The sequence below is a fragment of the Canis lupus genome, chromosome 7, assembly GCF_003254725.2.
Source record: "Canis lupus dingo isolate Sandy chromosome 7, ASM325472v2, whole genome shotgun sequence".
In the NCBI taxonomy this organism is placed as follows: domain Eukaryota; kingdom Metazoa; phylum Chordata; class Mammalia; order Carnivora; family Canidae; genus Canis; species Canis lupus.
In genome coordinates this window covers 19512559-19527122 of record NC_064249.1, presented here as the reverse complement: position 1 = coordinate 19527122, position 14564 = coordinate 19512559, and the positions used below count along the sequence as shown (strand labels likewise).

General features: G+C 38.1%; 1 protein-coding gene and 1 long non-coding RNA gene across 10 annotated transcripts in view; one reads left to right on the top strand and one right to left on the bottom strand.

The window, feature by feature from the left end:
* Positions 1–14564, bottom strand: part of PLA2G4A (phospholipase A2 group IVA) — a 151606-nt gene that overhangs the window by 131419 nt on the left and 5623 nt on the right. For 2 of the 9 annotated variants that reach the window (XM_035718804.2, XM_025430125.3), the window contains exons 2-3: positions 12049–12152; positions 55–309 (exon numbers count right to left, since the gene is read on the bottom strand). The exons of 4 other annotated variants lie outside the window; for them this stretch is intronic. The gene's annotated coding sequence lies outside the window, so the exon portion shown is untranslated. The remainder of the gene's footprint in view (positions 1–54; positions 310–12048; positions 12153–14564) is intronic. 3 more of the 9 variants (XM_025430124.3, XM_025430127.3, XM_025430128.3) reach the window with 2 other exon arrangements.
* On the top strand, positions 4196–13469 carry LOC118355212 (uncharacterized). Its single transcript, XR_004817237.1, has 4 exons — positions 4196–4309; positions 11706–11906; positions 12902–13042; positions 13363–13469. It is a non-coding gene; the product is annotated as an uncharacterized LOC118355212 (long non-coding RNA).

Below are 14564 nucleotides of genomic sequence, written 5' to 3'. Positions count from 1 at the left end.
CTCCCAAATGAACAAACAACAACACAAAACCCTCTCAAAGTCCTTCCCACATACCTGCTATTCTGAGCCTTAAGACTGGTGAAGTAGGTGGCATGTAATTTGAGAGTTAAATACTGTTCTTGTCCACCTGCTTTACTCAAAATGTAAAAGGACAGGCTGTATCACAAACTACTTTAGTATTTGATTTCTTAGTTCTTTTATCATAGAGTCTTGACCAAAGCTTCCACTTTCAAGTTTCACTTTGAAATTTAACATGTAGGTGTGCCAACTTCCAAAATGGCAGAATGAGGAACTTAGGAAATCTTCTTTCTAAAAGGCAGATAAAATTGGTCAGAGTTATAAACATCAATTCTGGAAACTAATCAAAGGACATGGAACACCTCAAAAGCACTTATTTTTTAGAAGTCTGCTAAGGCATATAATTGTGCCTTATAATTATACATTGTAATAGTGATATATTAGGACAGGTGGTAGCCACATGGTGGTGAGCATAGCATATACCATAACATAAAGACTTGTTGAATCACTATGTTATATACCTGAGACTAATATAACATTGTGTATCAACCACACTTCAATTTTTTTAAAAAAAATCTATTAAATTTCAGTAAGAGCAATGAGAATCTATGATATTTTAGCAAGAAACTGCATCTACCATCCTCCAGTTCTTCAGCATAGAAGTTCTAGCTGGGAAGATAGAGCAGTCCTGTGGATTTACAGCTTTGTTGCCTTTCTGTTTGAGGGTGAAGGAAATAACTGTATTTGGAACAAAGTATAGAAAGTTCCATGCCCAGGGATATTATCAAAAGCAATAGAGAGGGGATCCTTGGGTGGCTCAGTGGTTTAGTGCCTGCCTTCGGCCCAGGGCATGATCCTGGGGTCCCGGGATCGAGTCCGGCATCGGGCTCCTTGAATGGGGCCTGCTTCTCCCTCTGCCTGTGTCTCTGCCTCTCTCTCTCTCTCTGTGTGTCTCTCATGAATAAATGAATAAAATCTTAAAAAAAAAATAGAGACACAGCAGCAAACAATGTGGGAAGTTTTACTAGCATCGAGTCCATATTGGTTGGAAGAACTACAAAAACTGCAGACCATTTTAGAAATTTAATAGCAAGATTTGGAGGAGGAGATAAGCAAAGAGCACGGTTGCTAAAGCCCACTTATTCCTAGTCTGGAAGGCTGTGTGTATATGCAATACTATACCCCCTATGAAGAAAGCTCAGAGGACTTAGCAAAATACCCACTAAGAGTGAGGCCTTGCAAATGCAGAAAGTAAAAACCAGGGAGAACTCGTAGTTTCCTTGTATTTGAAATTCTCCAGGCCACATGCTGATTAAACAGCACAAGGTAGACTTACTTGCTCAAGATGTCTAAGCAAACATTTGCCAATCACTAGCTAACAACAGAAATATGCTGGCCCAAGGGCAGCACCTAGGGAACTAGGCTTCAAAATAAAAATGAAAAGTGAAAACTGTGCTGACACATCAGAGTGTCAGAGTCTGAACACTGTGGGTTAAGACTCCATAGAACAAGCAGAAGAAGCCACTAAGACAAAGGGCAAGAGTAACCCTCCCGGGAGAAGGATGAGATTCTATGGTTGCTACAACACCTAACCTAAAAGTTTCACTGTTCAACAATAGAAACAAAATAAACAAACCTAGGAAAATGTAAGCCAGACACAGGAAGGAAAGGCAACCAATAATAACTATCTCTGCAGGACTCCTGATTATGAACATAACAGACAAATATTTCATAGCATCTGTTACACACATGGTCACAGAACTAAAGAAAACCAGAAAGAATTAGAGGAAAGTATGACACAGTAACATAGCAATAAAGAGGTATAGACAATAGAAAAAATAACCAAATGGAAATTCTGGCGTTAAACCATAATTGAAATGAAAAATTTGCTACAGAGGATAAAAGCACATTTAAACTTTCAGAAAAATCAGTGGATTTATATATGGGAATAGAGATTATTCAATCTGAAGAACAGAAAGAAAAATAAAAAGAATGAAGAAAATTTAACTAAGCCTTAAAGCCTGGGAGACAACATCAAGTATACTAATAGGTCTGTGTAAATGGAATTTCATCAGAAAAGAAGAAAGAAAGGAAAGAACAAATTTTTGAAGAAATAATGTCTAAAGATTCCCCAAATTTGATTAAAACCATGTCAAAAAGCTCAACCAATTTCAAGTGGGATAAATACAAAGAGATTCAAATCTATACACATCACAGTCCATCTGCTGAAAATCCAAGACAAAGTCTTAGAAGTCACAAGAGAAAAAAAATGTTCATCCTGTGTAAGGTAACCACAATAAGATTAAAATCTGACCTCTCGTCAGAACAGAGGCTTGAAGGTAGTGGGAGGACATACTCAAAATGCTGAAAGAACAAAACTATTAACCAAGAATATTATATCCAACAAATTATCCTTCAAGTGAAGGAGAAATAAAGACATTCTCACATCAATAAAGCCTGAAAGAATTTTTTGCCAGGAGAGAAGCATTCACTGGAATAATGAGGAAAGCTTTGGTTGGGAGGAAGTGACACCAAACAGTAACTCAAAGCCATACCAAGAAACCGAGAGCCAATAGATTATATAAAAACAATTTTATAAGATAGCAAAAATATAGCTTTCTACTTTCTTCTCTTACAGATTTAGAAGTCAATTGCATTCAAATAATAATCATAAAATTGTATTGTTGGGCTTACTTAAAGATATCATAGATATGAAAATAATAGTCCAAAAGATAGGAAGGATATGGAGCTGTAATGGAGTAAGGATATAATACCAGATGGTATTTGATATAAAATATTCTATATAATTTTTCTTTTTTATCACAGCTTCTTTAAAAGACACTGAAAGCCTAAAACAATCAGTTACAGTACTGTATAATTAGATTTATAACATATATAGACTTAATAGGTATAACAGTAATTGCACAAAGGAGGACTGGAACTACAGTAGAGCAAAGTTTCCATATTTTACTCAAATTAAGTTATTATTTACATAGAGTAGATTATAGTAAATGAAGGCATACCTAGAAAGAATTCCTAGAAAGAAAGCACTATAAAAATCACTCAAAAATATAGTTAACACATCAACAAAGGAACTGAAATGGTCCACTGGAAACTATGTACTGAACACAGGAATAGAGGAACAACAAAGACGTGAGACACAGAGAAAACTGAAAGCAAAACGGCAGTTGGAAATACAGCCATAACTATAACAATATTAAATGTGAGTGGATTTAATACTCCAGTCAAAAGGCAGAGATTGTCAGACTGGGTAAAATCTAAAACATACAAAATAACAATGAAATCCAAATAAGATTTGTAGTTTAGTTAATAGACTTATGCTGTTCTCAATTTCCTGATTTTGATAATATCCTAATGCTTATGTAAACTGTTACATTGGGGAAATCTAGCTAAAGGGATATGGGAACTCAGTGATATTTCTGCAATTTATCTTAAATTATTTCAAAATTAAAAAGTTACTTAAAAATCCAATACATGTGTATGGGTCTAATTTACATGTGCAATTTCCATTCCAAAGTAAGTTCTGAAGAAGAAATAAAACAGTCATATGGGAACTGACTAAGGTTTATGTTCTTCAGGGTAAAATTACCGGTCATTATTGTCAAGACAGTGACAGCATTTTCAATTCCAGTTACAAATAGGCATCCTTTTTATCCTTTTTCCCCCCCTAGTAGTAGTAGATATTTTAGGTTTTTATGAAATTAAGGCATTCTGTCCAGCTAGCCACATTAAACACTGGGAAAATGTTTTTTTCCCCACAACTGGCTCAGTCCTGGAAGTCTTACTGCAACTAGGTTGCACAACCATTGTCATGAATGCTCATAAGACACGAGTTTGGGGGGTTTTGTGTTTTGTTTTCTTATAACTAAGCTGAATGACCAGCCTTGGTGAGTATACAGTCTTTTAAGTCTGAAGCAAGAGATAGAAAGCTCGTGTTTTCTTTAATTTCTTTCTTTACTTTTTTTTTTTTTTTTTTGGCTGCCCTGTCATTAGAAACTTTCTGAACACTAATGAGAGGGGAAATTTGGATACGCTTTGTAGCATACTTGCCCGTGCAATGTAACTTTTGGCTTTCCATGAATGCTGAATAGTGTATGGTCTATCCAAAACCCTTTTAGTCATGTTGTCAGAGCAAGACAGGCTTCTCTGGGAAAAGTGAACAAGAACCAGAAACATAGAGTGGGCTGCTTTGTCAATTCTCTTTCCCTGCATAGAGCGATAGGACAACAGGAAGAGAAGGAGCTGTGGCATCAGGAAGAAAGAAAGATAGGTAAGCCAAGGATCCATTCCTCTTTCCTTTTTTTTTTTTTTTTTAGATTTTATATATTTATTCATGAGAGAGACAGAGAGAGGCAAAGACATAGGAAGAGGGAGAAGCAGGCTCCCTATGGGGAGCCCAATGCAGTACTCAATCCCAGGACCCTGAGATCACGACCTGAGCCAAATGCAGATGCTCAACCACTGAACCACCCAGGTGCCCCTCTTTCCTTTCATTTCACTGTATAACAGAATAGATTAGTTTAATAAGGGGCTCAACACAAAAGCTCCCTGCTGGAGCCAGACCTCAGTTCATGCTTGTCTCTTCCTTTCTCTGACTGTAGGAGCCTGATCCTCAGTCTCCTTATCTGTAAAATGGAGGAAATGGCCCCCACACATCACAAAGGCAGTGGGATGACGAAATGAAAGAAAATATGTCAATCATCAAGCACAGTACCTAGCCGGTCATAAAATACACAAAATTATCATTTGTTATTATTGTGGTTGCTTATGAAACTGGTGCTTTTCCCCCAGATTGCTCCAATTTCCTGAGATTTATTTGGCTCTTTGGAAGTTTCTAAGAAATTCAAGTAGGCAAATTTGTTAAGCACCTCTTTTAAAGACTGTGTACTTTTTCCATACTCAACAATGAGTTGTAATAGAAATGAAGAAATACTCCTGTTTCTGATTTGTTGAGATTTTAAAAATAAAAAAATCCTGGGCCACTGACTTGTCTGCTTCCAAACTCAAAACTTTCTCCATTATGCTGGAGATAGAAAGATGTTCCAAAGGCAAAAAGCAGTGCACTCTTGTTCCCACCATCTTCATCCTTGCATAGGTATATAGTCATAATGACACAACTGTTTTTAATTCTTGGATTATTTTGCTGGAAATTTTTTTTAAAACTGGGCTAAGCAAAGAGTTTGCTATCATCAACAGAAGAGAGAAATAAACAACAGGAATTAAGATAAGCAAATGAGCTGCTCTGTATTAGAAATGTCTCTCAAGCCACAGTCTCAGTCTAGTATGGAAAACCTGTTAAGAGAACTTCCCTATTCCCAAGGAAATCTAAAGGCATGCCACCAAAGATGCACATTAATTAACTGTGTTTCCTAAGCTAGGAACCCAAAGGAATGGAACTTGCCTTCCATATCCTGCAGGCAGACACCCCATCCCTGTGGTTAATGTCCATGCTACTTCTTTTGGCTTGTCCTGCTGTTTTTATTCTTAGGTCTCTGGCACTGCTTCTTTATCTCTCAAATTTCTATTATTGAGAGTTTGTTATTTAAACAGACAAGTATATAGAGTATCTACTAGAGTTTCAGAGAAGGAAGAGTCAGGTGGTTTCAAATAGGAAAAAGGCTTGATAGAAAAGGAGAATAACTAAGCTGATATTCGAAATCACGATCAAGCTTAAATGTATAGAGAGGGGAAATGAAAAACACTTCCTCTAAAAAAAGACAGGAGCAGTGAGCCACACTCTCACTGAAGATGCTTTGTCCAACTTCCAGCTTCCCTGGTGCTGTTCCCCTGTCCTCACACCTTCTCTACAGGACAGTCTTTACCTGTCCTGCAGGATTCCACTGTAAATTTAAACTATCTCTTTATCTACTAGGTTAGGACCCTCATATATCTTCTTGATATCTCTTGCCACACTGTTACACATTACAATCCCATTATACACAGTGTATGCTTCCCCTCACTGTGTGCAACATGAGGCAAGTTCCATCTCCTTCTCCCTGTATTCCTGTTGGGCCCCAGATGATCACTCAATTACTATTAACTGAAAAGATGAATGAACAAACTTGGGAATTTGTATGGTGTGCCAGGGGGAAAACCACAGATGAGGTCTTGTATTGAGAAATAATCAAGGGGAAGCAAAGCCTATTAATAGACTCTAGAATGACAAACTGGAAGATATCTTAGCAATTGCTAATTTGATTACTTAACTTTAAAAGTTCACCTTCATTAAACATTTCCTAGGTGCCAAGTACCATGCTAAGTGATTTATATATACCACCTCATTTCATGTTCATAATGACAGAGATTATTACCATTTTAGAGATTAAAAAAAAAAAAACTTAACCTTTAGAAAGGTTAAGTGATTTGCCTAATTGGCAAAGTCTCCCTTACCACATTCTAGGAGGAAGCACTGTCTTCCAGGAAGACTAAGAAACTTTCCCAGGTCATCTGGGTTAACAGAGGTTGTGAAGGCCCTGGAATCCTGACCCTCGGCCTCATACCAAATTCTTTTTTTCTCTAGTGTCCTGTCACATGAGACCCTAAAGGACAGGCAGAGATTCAGAGACATTATACACTAAGCAACAGCATATGAGAGGATCTCAGCATAGAGATGGCACGATGGAAGTGACACTTTGTATTAGTTTGCTAGAGCTGCTATAATAAAACGCCAAACTAACGATGCACTATATGTTGGTTAATTGAATTTGAATATAAAAAAAAAAAACAGAGTAGGTGACTTAAACAGACACTATTTTCTTACTGTTCTAGAGGCTGGAAGTCTAATATGGATGCAATGGCAGATTTGCTTTTTTTCTAAGGCCTCTCATTGGCTTACAGATGGTCCCCTTCTGCCCATGGCCTCACACAGTCTTTCCTCTGTGCCCACACATCCCTGGTGTCTCTGTGTCCAAATTTCTTCTTCTTATAATGAACCCAGTCAGATTAGATTAAGAACCATCTTAAGGGCATCATTTTAGCTTTATCGCCTCTTTAATGGCCCCATTTCTGAATGCAGACACATTCTATGATACGGAGGTTAGAGCTTCAACATATGATGCACGGCGAGCACAACTCTGCCTAAAACACATCAGTAATATAAACATAGCAGTCAAATAAAGAAGCATTCAACTGTTCATGGAGAAATGCGGTGCTTTAGAAGGAAGGGACACAATCAGCCAGAGAGGTTCAAATGTGATAGGAAATGCGTCTAAACTAGAATTGTGGATAAGATAAAGAGGATACACTACAGCATCTTTTAGATGGGCCAGTCTCCCTTGTCGGGTTATTTAAAAAGAGCATGCATATGTGTGTGCACACACACATACTCTATAAATAAAACACAATACAGAACAGTTTATTCAACCCCTTCACAATTGGGAAGTACTAATCCAGGTGAACCTGTCTATTTTAAGGGCTAGGAAACTGGCTGGCCCAGTTTCACATGCTGCATTATAAACAAAGCAAGAATGTCTCCTCATCCCTGAGCCAGTTTTTGGCTTTTCTTTCCTTGACTGTCTAGTTGGCTGCTATTTTCCATTGTTTCCTTGGTGGCCAAAACTAAGCCACTATCCTATTTTAAGTTCACAAAATTTGAAATTGGAAGAAATATTCACAACCATCACCCAGGCAGAACTTCATTGTGCAAATATATAAGCTGAGGCCAAAAGATGTTAACAAACATAGTGTAGGGGCCAAGGACAGACTGCTCCAAAATGTGCCCCTTTGGCATGCTGATTATTTTAAATAAAAGTTACTTAAGAAACAGCCAGTGCAAAAAGAACACTCTGACCACCCCCCACATCCCACCCTCCCATCCCACCTTTGTCTCCACAAAGCAGAAAATAAATCTCCCATGCAAAAGGTACCCTCCCTGTACCAGAAGTTAAAGAGACGTCCTTATCACCAAAGATGGGGAATTCAAAGCTGAAAAAGCTGTATGAACGATCCTTGTTACTTTTACTAAATTAGTACCCCAGCCCAAGTTAGTTTAGGATTCCCTACTAAATGAAGCACCAAACAGTAATTTATCTGTCTTGTCAATTCCTCACAGACTTACTGTCTCTGTCCAAAAAAATACAAAAACTGCCTGTCTTGGTCATTTCTTTAGGTCTTGCTTCCATGTACACAGAGTTAAACTCTGGGCTTTTTCTCCTGTTAATCTGCCTCGTGATAATTTAATTCTTAGACTAGCTGGAAGAACTTTGAAGGGTAGAAAGAAATTTTTCCTCTCCTACACTAGCCAAGTTCACCCTGTAGGAGAAAGGGCTGAACCAGGTACTCTTTCTCTTTATCCTACCACATGTCTTCCTCTCCCCTGCCCCTTACATACTCGAGCTAAAAAGGAAATACAGCCAAAATAAAAAGTATATATATATATATATATATTAGTTTGACCAAAATTTGAAGTTGCAAAGTTATTGTTTGGTACTACAGAGTAGATTCAAGATATAAATTAGAGAGAAATGAAAAACTGAATTTATGTTTGCTCAAATTAAACTTTAAAAGAGTCATTTTCATCTTTCACCCTTTTCTAGGTTTGAATTATACTTGTAAGATGTTTACTCACAAATAGTAGATGGACTGTTTTAAAAATTCCTCTTCCCACATAGGCAATTGTGGAATACCACTACATTGACAAGTGTTAACTATATTTTTAAAATTTTTTCAAAGATATTATTTATTTGAGAGAGAGACAGAAATAGATTGAGAGAGCATGCACAAGCAGTGGGGAGGGGCTGAGAGGGAGGGAGAAGCAACTCCAAAGAACCCCACGCAGGGCTCTTTGATCCCAGAATCCTGGGATGGTGACCTGAGCTGAAGGCAGATGCTCAACCAACTGAGCCATCCAGGCACCCCAAGTATTAACTAATACCATGTTCATTTTCAGAAAATGTAGAATAATGTTCTTTTACTTTAAAAAAAAAAGGATAACATTGATGACTTGGTGTTACTTTTTTAAACAATGTGACACAAAATGCTAGAAAAAAAGAGAATGTTTTGAGAGGCGTATTTACTTCTACAGCTTTCTCTCTCTAGCCCAGACAGTTTGCAAAAATCCTCCCCTAGGGAGTATTTGCGTTTTGTCGAGGGTTCCACTCCCTCCTTAATTGCTGCTTTTTTCTCATGACGTACTCAAGATTGCCACAGGAGGGAAAGCCATATCTTTTCTTCTAAACAGTCCAGGGAAAACCCCCAGGAAAATCGTCATACTGACTTAAACATTTCATGAGAACCCTTTTATTACTGAATGAAATTATCAACATTTTGGGTTTGTTTTACTTTTTTTTCAACTAACACAATAACTATTTCAGGCAGCTAGTGAGATTGACCTTGCAGTTAAAATATGGACATTGATATGATCTTAAAAGTGGAAAAAGATGACAAATCAATATAGCAGGATTGTGGAGGATCAGAGGAGCTGTACACCCACCCATTCCAGGCATTATCGGAAATTAAATGACAAAAGTGGAGATGAGCATTCTACACGTCCTGGATCGTGTTACACGGGACTGGAGTGGAAATTCACTGTTCTTTTCTCAGGTTGTAAGAAGCTTTCGAAATGTGTTTCTAGATACTGTGAATGGCAATTCACTTTTGAACTAAACAGGAAACCCTGTCTTTTGCAGGATTAAGAGCTGTGCAAGTAAGCATTTGAAAGGAATAGCCTCAGGAATTCTTTCTGTGCCACGACCAGTCTGGAAGTCTGGGAAAGCTGCAGGGACCCCCTGATACAGTAGGACGTTATAAAATTCATGAAATAGAAACATCAGATTGTAAAGAAAACCCATTATGTTGAAATACATGGAGTCCATTTGGTCTAGAAAACCCCTTATATGATATTTATATATGCTTTAGAGCCTTGCAAGCACGTTTTCTCTACGTCTGTGGAGTGTACCTATATAGTTTTCAAGTTCAGTGTGACATTTTTACAAAAGAACAGCACAATAAAAGGTAAAATGATACAAAACTAAGTGCTTTTTTTGTACTATCCACCTCTGCCAGCACCAAGATGAACGTGTAAGCCCAATGTGAATATTTAGATGTTACATGAAATAAATACAGGTTGGAATAAATTAGAAACACTGTCATTTGCTTCAAAATATGAAATTTACATTTTCTCCACCTTTGATCAACCAGCTAGAGAACAGTACCAAGGATATTAATAAAATCTATAAGAATGCCTCTGTTGCACTTCTGCTGGTGACATAATAAAATGTCCCAGGGGTGACACCTGGGTGGCTCAGTTGGTTAAACATCTGCCTTATACTCGGATCATAATCCCAGATCTTGGAATCATTGAGCTCCACACCGGGCTCCCTGCTCTGCAGGAAGCCTGCTTCTCTCTCTCCCTCTGCTGACCACTCACCCTGCTTATGCTCACTCTCTCTCCATCAAATAAATAAATAAAAGCTTAAAAAAAAGTGTTCCAGTGGGTTTGTAAAAATATGAAATTAACAAAAACAGTGCCATACTCTCCCATTCAGTTTGCAAATGTTTCCTTCATTTTGGACAGGAAAAAGTTAGAGAACTATATCTAAACTGTAGCCTAACAGATATGGGCAAAAGCAGGAATAAAGTACAGAATGACTTTCTAATTCATGGCATGTCTCACAGAGGTAGGAGGAAAGGAGGACAGAAAAGAAACTTGAGTGCCAGGTAGTGCAACTGGGAAAGGTTTGCCAGAAGCAAACCTAAATGGATCAGGTCACAAAGAGCTTTCCCTCCTCACCATACTGCCCTCACCATACTGCCTGGCTTGACCCACACGGGCTCATTGCTTCCACTCATGAAAGTGCCTGGCCATCCTTTGAATAAAACTAAAGCACTTTGATGTTAAGAGGATTTATGAAAAATGTCTAACGAATTGAAGCAACAACAAGATTTTCTTTTAAACCTCGAAAAAATGTTAAGAGTCAATATTTCAAGAATATTATTTTCATTCCTGAAGAAAACCATTTCAATTATAGTAACCAGCTGTTCTCCAAAGCTCGAAGGATTGAAAAGAAAAGAGAAGGAAATGACTTTTCATTGCAAAATGAAGGGTTTATGTCAGGTTAAAGAAAGAACATCCTGAAAGCAAGGCTATAAAAGAAAAGCCTTCTCTTCTGACGGTCAGTTTCTACCACTACAACTACATGTTTTAGCTCTCTCTCTACTATAGAGCTATAATGCTTCAAATTCTAGCCAGCATTATCTTGAGGGAGTACTGATGGCTTCCAGGAGCCTGGAGAAGTAAGCAAATGTTAAGAAGAGCAGAGGCAGAGGTGATAGAAGGCAGACACTGGATTTAGCTAGGCACCCAATAAAGGCAGGCGCACTCTTAATCCAAGCTCAGAAGGACAACAATTCTAGCAAGTAGGACAAGAAGGAAAAAACAAACAAACAAAAAACCAGCACAATGGCTCCTAGAGCAGGTTCACTGATATATAGAACCAGGGCCAGGAACCAGTATGGTAAAAATCCAACAGGAGTGAAAGCAACAAAGACCAAATCCCTTCCTACCACCTGATGGAAATCAAGCCAACTTGTAACTACTCCCTGCTAGTTAATAATTACCTTAGATAAAAGGTATTTATATATCTTTATATATCTGTATTCTATAAGCTCACAAATTTCTATGTACTCTTGTTTTAGGTGTTTTGTTTTTCTTTTGTGATTTTGCTTAGGACATTGGTTGTTCATCTTAAAGATTTCCAGACTTGCTTGCTTGCAAAACTTCCACTCCAGAAGAACCCAGCCATTCTAGCTTCTCTGGTTTGCTCCTAGCCTGTAGCTGGAGAACAACCACATAACCTGGCAGACTGGTTTTATTTTCGCTTCAAGTTCTCAACACTCAGAAGAGGCCCTGGACACTCCACAGCATCTTTGTAAGTTTCTCTGTGCTTGCATTCCCATTCTAGAAAATCGCTTCCTTCTCCTGCTCATCTCTCACCATCCACCACCCCCTGTCTGAGCTGAGGACCACACCTCCCTTCACTGAGAAAACAGCACCAGAGGGAAGTTTCTTACCTTTCTACCACGAAAGCAGCAAACACCCTGTACTTTTGGGTTCTCCTCTTGTTAGAGACCTGGCCCCACATGTGGCTCTTAGGACACAAATTCCCTCTCTTCCTCTGAAAAAGTACAAGACAGTCATGCTTTTCTTTTCTGAACAGTCAAAAGGACTTTCTCCTGGATGACCTGACTGGCCACCCCACGAAAGTCCCTCTCCACATTCTTTTTCCCCTGCCATGCTTCCATGTTTCTGCCCAGTTTATTGACAGACATCGCTAGAGGGCCAGTGCTCACAGGGTATCCATTTCCCCTTTCCCCACCCCCCCACCCCGCCGTGGGGGGCCCTCACCTCCCATCCCTGTGCCACCTCATTTGCACTTCCTTCACACTCTGTCCCCACCACTCCACTGAAACTGCTATTAAGATCACTAATGACCTTGCAGTATTCAAACGAAGTCACTTTTCTAGCTTCTGTTTCCCTGGAACCAAGTTCTTTGCAACCATGACATCTCCCAAATCCCTGGTTTTCCACCCAGCTCCCTCGTTTTTTTTGTTTTGTTGTTGTTGTTGTTTGTTTGTTTTGTTTTGTTTTTTTTCTGGCTCAGGTGTAAATGCTCTGCCTAGAAGACCCAGCTTGAGCCACACCTTGCTCACTCCCACTCACTCATTCACCTCCCACTCACGGCTTCCCATCTGTCAGCAGCTCCATTTGCCTTTCACCTCAGCAAAAGCATTCCATCCTTCCCCTCCCCAGGTTATTCTCAGCTGTTGCAACCTGGTTGCTTCCTTTATTATCTGTTTACCATCTGCTTAACTATTGCTTCTCTCTTCCAAGAGGGAATTAATCATACCTGTTTTATTCACCCAGGTATGCTGAAAGGTAGCACTGTGCCTAGCAGTATGTATGTATGAATGAAAACTTCCTGAACTGGTGAAGGAATATATATGCACCCAGCCCTGTGATCAACCATTCCTGGTTAAGACCCAGATTTTTTTTTTAATCCAACAGGTAAGATTCTTAAGTGAGAGAGCACAGATTTTCTAAATTGCTTTCTATAAAACCTATTCTTTTTCCAAGTATTAAAAAGATACATTTTTCCTACTGTTTTCCTAGGCACATTATATAGTATATTAATAAAAAGCTGGAAATTATTTTACTCATGGAAAATCATAATTTATACAAGACTGTTTTTACTCTGACAGTAATTCACAAGGTATTACTCAACCTAATCAATCTGTCAATCTAAAACATAATTTAAACAGTAAGAGCTTTTGCAAACACTGAATGAGTCTCACAAAATGGATTCTTTTATTGCTTTTCCTTGACAGCAGGGGCATTGTTTGTGATGCAGATAAGGAAAAAAATCCCATGTAACTATTGTGAACTTTTATGTATTTTAAATATAAAAAAATCCTTCCTTGGAGATCATCACAAGAAAGAAAGAAAGAAAGAAAGAAAGAAAGAAAGAAAGAAAGAAAGAAAGAAAGAAAGAAAAGAAAAGACAGAAAAGAAAAGAAAAGAAAAGAAAAGAAAAGAAAAGAAAAGAAAAGAAAAGAAAACTAAGTAGGGGCACCTGGTGGGCTCAATCAGTTCGGCCTCCGACTCTGACTCTTGGTTTCAGCTTAGGTCAGAATCTCAGGGTTATGGGAGCGAGTCCTGTGTCCAGCCTACACAAAGTCTACTTGGGATCTCTCTCTGCCCCTTCCCCCCAACTCCCCGCCCATGCATGTGTGCGTGCACAAACACATACACACACACTCTCTCTCCCTCTAAATAAAGAATCTTAAAAAAAAAATAAGTACCAAGTATTAGACTATAAGTAACCATCTTAAGAGTGTGCAATTTTTAACCAGGAAATCTCTTTAAATTAAAATTTTTGTTATGTGAAATCTTCCTAAAATATGTTATTAGTATCTTTTTCTAAGGATCAAGGACCCAACAATACTTTGAAGTCTTTAACTGAACATGAATTCCCATTATAAATTGAAAAATTGAAAGTAGTAAAAAATAAAAAAAAGTAGTGATTTAGAAGACTGTGTTGTGAATGATGGAATTGCTCTAGTGTTATCTCATTAAGGCCGAAGTCCATGACCTCAATCAATTTTAAATTCATCTGTCTTTTCTTCATGACAGTTGAATGGAAAGGAATTTAATACCTGTTTGATGTTTGTGATATATATAACAAGGGACTGATGGATATTAAGAAATCTGAATTACAAATGCAGGTATCTATACGGCAGGTTCTCATAGCTACATGCACCTTTAGGCACTGTTCCCCAAACTGCTTTTCTATAAATTCTTACATAATTGCTTTAAATTACTTTTCTCAATACTTTCATAATATGGAACCAAAAACACGTAAAAAAAAAGTCTACAAGATAGATTACTCTTTCATTTCAATAAATTAAAAGTGAGAACCCAAAGAAAACAAAAGATACCATTTATTTATTTGCCCCCAGCCTATCCTAGGCAGAAGAGATCTTTTCTGATCTCTTCTACAACTATGAATCCAGAATCCAGCAAGAATACC